Genomic DNA, 6,000 nt, shown 5'->3' on the forward strand with positions numbered 1-6,000 from the left:
ACGCTTTTGTGCTGCACGTGTCCCTTCACGTTTCCACTTCATTATCACATCGGAAACAGTGGACCTAGGGATGTTCGGGAGTGTGGTAATCTCGCCTACTGACGTGTGACACAAGTGATACCCAATCATCTGATCACGTTCAAAGCCCGTGAGCTCCGCGGAGCGCCCCATTCTGCTCTCTCACGATGTCTAAAGACTACTGAGGTCGCTGATATGGATTACCTATCAGAAGGTGGCAGCACAAGGCACCTAATTAGAAATAGTGTGTTTTTGCGGTGTCCAGATACTCTTGATCACTTAGTGTCGGTAGCTGGTGAGCAGTTGCCTAGGGAGCTTGTTATTCCCTGTGTGAGAACTTTATAAGTCAGTCTCTGGTGCCAAAACATTGTCAAATGTACGCGGACACGTAGTAAAACCGTTCCGCATTCCTCTCTGTAGTTTAATGCTACGATGACGTCTGCCATTCGGAGCAGACGGAGGGGCGTGGAATTTCCCTTGCGGGATGAATCACCCTTCGTCTCTGCTTTGCTTACACAAGGTGATTCAGCTTGCGAGGTGACGGGGCTAGCAGTGTATTTAACACTAAATTCTTCTAGAATCTTCATATGGAAATAATGCTCTAAGCCCCCTCCCCCTTTTCTAACTCCGACTTTTGCTGTTGCACATGGATTAAGAAGAAACGAGAACTGACTCTAATCGACCCTGCAAGTGGAGTAGAAAATTTGATAAATAAGTTTCATTAACGTGGTGAGAAATGAAAGGGTTGCTCTACCGACCTACAGAATGAAAGTTCTGTCCAAAATAACAATTTGATTCATTATGACTAAACTCAAAATAATCAGCACAATACATGAGACATTTACAATACGTCAAATTGAATACTCAAATAAATGCTGTGAAGGTGAAGTGGTCTGTGGTCTGTGGAGCCAATTCCTTGCAACTCAAATCTTAAGAGAAACACCCAGACAACCCAACATTAATTGCTGTTACAGTAGTGAGAACTCAATGAACACCCAAGACAGAACCACGTAAGAAAAGACGGGAACAGGCGCGCTCTGCTGAGCTCTGATTATCACAGAGCAAAATTCCCTAATCTGTCGGTGCTGTGGACATACATTACCAAGCTGTCCTCTTAACTGCAAGAACACGATCTGGCGTACCGGAAGCGATGGCTGGTTGCTTCGACGTCCAGTCGTGGTGATGATAATGTCGCGAGTATAGCCCGAAACAAATTATCCTGGTCTGGTTGTTCCAAACTAAAGACTTCCTATAATACAAATGCGCCTCTGAGCGAGACAAAGAAGGCTCTCCACACAAACACTGACGGTACAGTGATTGATTTTTAACAAGCGAAGTCACACAGTAACTCCGATACAGTCAACTTTAGCCAAAACTGCTCAAGACGGAAAACATAGGCCGCTTATACGCAGAACGCTTAATTGCCAACTGTGCTCGGAAAGTTACGTTGAAGCCTAAACTACAGCAACTCCATCAAACAGTTACAAGTAAATGAAAGTATATTAGACAGCCAACGGAAGGCAGGCTGTCCAGAGCAGCGAGAGCTCAGTCTTGTATCCTACTCCGACCGAAAAGCGAGAGCCGACTCTCTCAAGAGCACCCATACAACCCGAACACAGAACATTCCCGCCCCCACGACAGTGGGTGTGGTTAAACGTTCCAATCAGAAACTCGAAAACCGGCGGAAAATTCCATTCTGTTGCTGATGCACTACTATTCCACCAATGGAGATAATTGCCGCCAATTTCTGCGCCGATTTCTCTACGTCACGGAGCTATCCCCTGAGCAAGCCAATCACAGTTACCATTTTGCAGAAAACTCGGGCATTTGCCTAGCTGGTAGCCCACCAGAAAGTGTTTTCACTTGGTTTCTGCAAAGTAACGGAATCTCTAGCCCAGCCGCCCCTGTGTCGCCCCCGCTCTTATGACAAGGTCGGTGTCTGGAAAGCATCCACTCGACTCCCTCACACCCGTCGGCTTAACCCTTTCAAGATCAGTAGTACCCGCCTGTCACCGGACCACCCAGGTGACCTGAGACACTGCGTGGGAAGTTCGCATGTGAAGGAATAGCAACTTTTCACCGCATGCAATTAGAGAGGAAAATCTAATTACTCAGAGTAAGATAGAAATATGAGAGGGGGCTCATGCCACCTCTCAAGCTGTCCCTAACGATGTCATTTTGTGCAACTTGCTGTGTTATATGTGGCTTTCAAAATCCAAGCACAAGGTTTTCATATCCTCTCGGTCGCTATGCATAAACTGTTAGTCCTTCAGAACAAAGTTGTACCTTTTCGTTGGAAACTTAATGTAGTTAAATTCTGTGCTCTGTGATGTGTTTTCGCCAGAGGTCGCAGTTTTGAGCTATTCAAGAAAAGTGACCTTCAATTGCATCCTCACTCCCATACCCAGCCCCCCTCCCCCCCCCCCCCCCTAGTGAGAACGTTGGTCATGGAACTCCTTATCACTGTAGAAAAATTTGAGAATGCACGAATTGTTTCCCACGTATGATCTTTTTTGGTCTTCATTGACTGGCCTTATTACGCCACCGGATTAGTTGCATACTTAAAAATTGTAAAACTGGCCTTTTGTATAAATTTTACCTAATAGTTTTTTGAATTTTAACAGCGTAAAATAAACAATTATTTCGTTATATTCGTCAGGTCTTCTGACTACGAAACTGCTGTTTTTGTAGGGGTTAAGTTTGGACCGAATTGTCAACGTAATTAGTTCTAGCGTAATTGTTAAAGTCTTTTTTCTTCCGTTGGCCTCAAGGCACGTTTAAGTTAATAATGTTAACAAATAGCCAGCTATGCTGGTGGTACAATAACCCAGTCAATAGAGATAAAAAAAGGACGAATATTGGGAACAGTCTGTCTAGCCGGAAATTTTCCTACAGTGGTAGGAGGGACTGCCACGAACATCATGTAGAAATCCTGAAACCGTGGCCTCCATCGAAAACGTATCCCAGTAGGAAATTTAGTTACATTAATTTTTTTGCAAAAAGGTCCTGACATTTGTTTTTCTATGGGAGCAATGGTTTGCGCGTAGCGAGAGAGGGAATGTAAAAATCTCTCGCGTGGTTTTTGAGGGCTAGGTACGGCATTACATGTTGCATGAAACGATATTGGTAGGGGCAGCTCACTCACCCTGAATATTTTCCCTAACGCCTCACGTGCCCTGAAAGCTACAATAGGCATTCAGTCTCGCGAAGGTCAGAAGTCATGATGTTTCGGGTCATCAGCGTAGGCTGACCGAGAAACAACTGGCTTCAATGAAGATGGAACAGGCTATAACCCTACCCCATGAAGCGAAGAAGAATGGCGGCCATAGCATGCACCGGCTTTTGGGTTTATCCACGGGCACACACACTTCTATGTCTGCATCAAGCGAGTGTTCGGCGGGCGCCCTCCACCGCAAACCTGTTTATTCCAGCCAGCATCGATCCGAGCAGATGCGCGAGGATACTTGTAACTCCACTCTGATTGGTTTACGAAACTCATTTAAACAGTTAATTGTCCTCTAACACCACGGCAGAACCGCAACCACCATTTCACCAGAATTACTGGGTGTAGACGAAAACGGTAACTTTGTAAGAAAACTACTGAAGGACTTCAATTGAGATTTTCAGACATTTCGCTCGTCGCACAAACATCTTGTAATCTTATGCTGATAGCATCGCTGCGCCAACACATTTACTACTGTCACTACTATTAATACCAGTATTTAATTAGCTCTATATTCATTTCCAATAATTTTGATACTGATTTCAACGTCAACATATTCAAAAATGAGATAAACAGAAATAAATGATCTACAATTAGAGGAGCAAAAAGAGGACAATGTTTCTGTAAAAGTCGTTTTTATCTTCTGGGAGACCATTTTGGCACAGTTTCCTTACCGAGCGAGGTGGCGCAGTGATCAGCAGACTGGATTCGCATTCGAGAGGGCGACGGTTCAAACCCGCATCCAGCAGTCCTGATCCAGGTTTTCCATGATGTCCCTAAATCACTTCAGACTAATGCCGGGATGGTTCCTTTGAAACAGCGCTGCCGACTTCCTTCCCCATTCTTCCCTAATCCGATGACCGATGACCTCGCTGTTTGGTCCCCTCTCCCGTATCAACCAGCCAACGAACCACCATCCACTTTGTCCGCATGTTGCGACATAAAGTCGTGTTGGAGATCTGCGACCATTATGTAAAGACATACTCAGAATACACATAAGGAAGTTAAGGTACCAAAAAACGTATTAGTATCACATGAAAACGAATAAAACATGGCCCAATATTGTTCAAATTAAGAAAGATGTCATTGCAATATTATTCAATTTTTGTGAATGAACGTCTTGGGAGTTGGCTTCGTTTTGTGTCTGACAGTACGACAAATAGTTTGCTCTCATGAATTAGCTAACTATCTAAAGCTATGACCTCGAATTTGTGACCATGAAGAGTTGCCGGGTGGATAAACTGCGGTGCCTGTCCAAGGGGGAACATAAGAAATAATTCATCCACTTTGTCAGCATGTTCTCAATATATTGAGACCCCAGTATCCTACGATTGGTTGTATCTTGGCTTTATGGCTTCGACTGCATTAGTTCTGCACTGGTTTTTTGTAGATGCAAAGTCAATGAGGAGGAGCTTTTGCATTTTGGCATTATTCCAACCTACACATTATTAATGTTTCGTCCAGTGATATCATTTAAAGTTGGTACTCGTATACCTTGCTCCACAATTCCAATCTGCATTATGAAGAAATATTGCACTACACTCAGGAGGTCATGTATCCTTTGTATTCTACGCCACTCTAATATTACGCAAAGTCAGTGCTGTTAACGTTAGTTTCTCGACCACCATTAACCCGAAGATTCCTTCGTAAAGAAGGGAACATATCCATATATGCAGGACCCTACTATTGGAGGTCTGATACATTCCTCATTTCCCTGTATTGTTATCATATTATCCCTTATATCGAATGCTGTGCACTTTGCTTTCAAATTGGATCAGTCAATGCGGTACTTGGTTGTCAGCACTGTAACAGAAGTCCGTAGTGAATTGATTCTGATGGATCACTGGCTGATTTCGCGCATATGGAATAATAGCAATGTCTCAGCTTCAGGACCCAGTTGTGGACCACTCTCTTGTAGCACTCGTGCCTTACCTGCAATGTTCTGCATCTTGACTGCCAGATTTATTGATCCCAGCAAACTTCACATAGACTGGCATGTAGAGTAGAAGCTTACATGATGAGGTCAGCACAAATGTTTCTCACAGATGGATTTTTGCAAACTTCATTTATGCTGAACTAAATATTTTACTGCAAAAAATGACACTTAAGCACTTTATACTATGAAGGAAGCAGTTACATATCATGAAAAGTATGTAACCCTCGATTAATATTTATTTACGATTTATAACTGTTTACGAACTCTGCATATGATCTGTGAATATTGTATTTCTTTCCATGTGAAAGTGATATACTGATTCCTGTTAGCTCACAGCTCATCGAAAAGCTCGTAATATACACACTCTTGCCCTGAAGTGCGAGAAACAGAATACGCACCCTAGCTTCTTTCTTTAGCAGTAGGCATTTGTTATGCTATTTAACCTTCCATTCCCCGATTACCACATTTTAAAAAGTGTCGTCAAATAAACGAGAATGGTTTCCTAATTTATATGTTGAAATCTAAGGTCCTTAGTTAATGAAAAAGGTTAACGTCGTTGTCTTCGGTGCTGCATGACCCGGATTCAATTCCCAGTAAGTAAGTTTGGAAATGGGGTACCCTCAGCCTCGTGAGACCGAATGAGGAGATGCTTTAATAAAGAAGCAGTGGCAAAATCATAATTTTTCTACTGGCAATGAAGTCTGGAGAGATGGGAAGTACCTCCCACCCATGGTTCCTCGTTCTGCCTTGTATTTAATGAACTTTTGTGAGTAAAAACTGTGGTAACTGATCGAGCGACTCCATAGAGTAGAGTGAACACGTT

The 6,000-nt window shown here is 43.2% G+C and overlaps 1 pseudogene; it reads left to right on the plus strand.

Annotated features, from left to right (window-relative positions):
- LOC124606048 overlaps positions 1-5,247 on the plus strand; it is a 58,437-nt pseudogene extending 53,190 nt beyond the window's left edge.
- The last annotated feature ends 753 nt before the right edge of the window (positions 5,248-6,000 follow it).

This window comes from Schistocerca americana, chromosome 3 (assembly GCF_021461395.2).
Source record: "Schistocerca americana isolate TAMUIC-IGC-003095 chromosome 3, iqSchAmer2.1, whole genome shotgun sequence".
In the NCBI taxonomy this organism is placed as follows: Eukaryota; Metazoa; Arthropoda; class Insecta; order Orthoptera; family Acrididae; genus Schistocerca; species Schistocerca americana.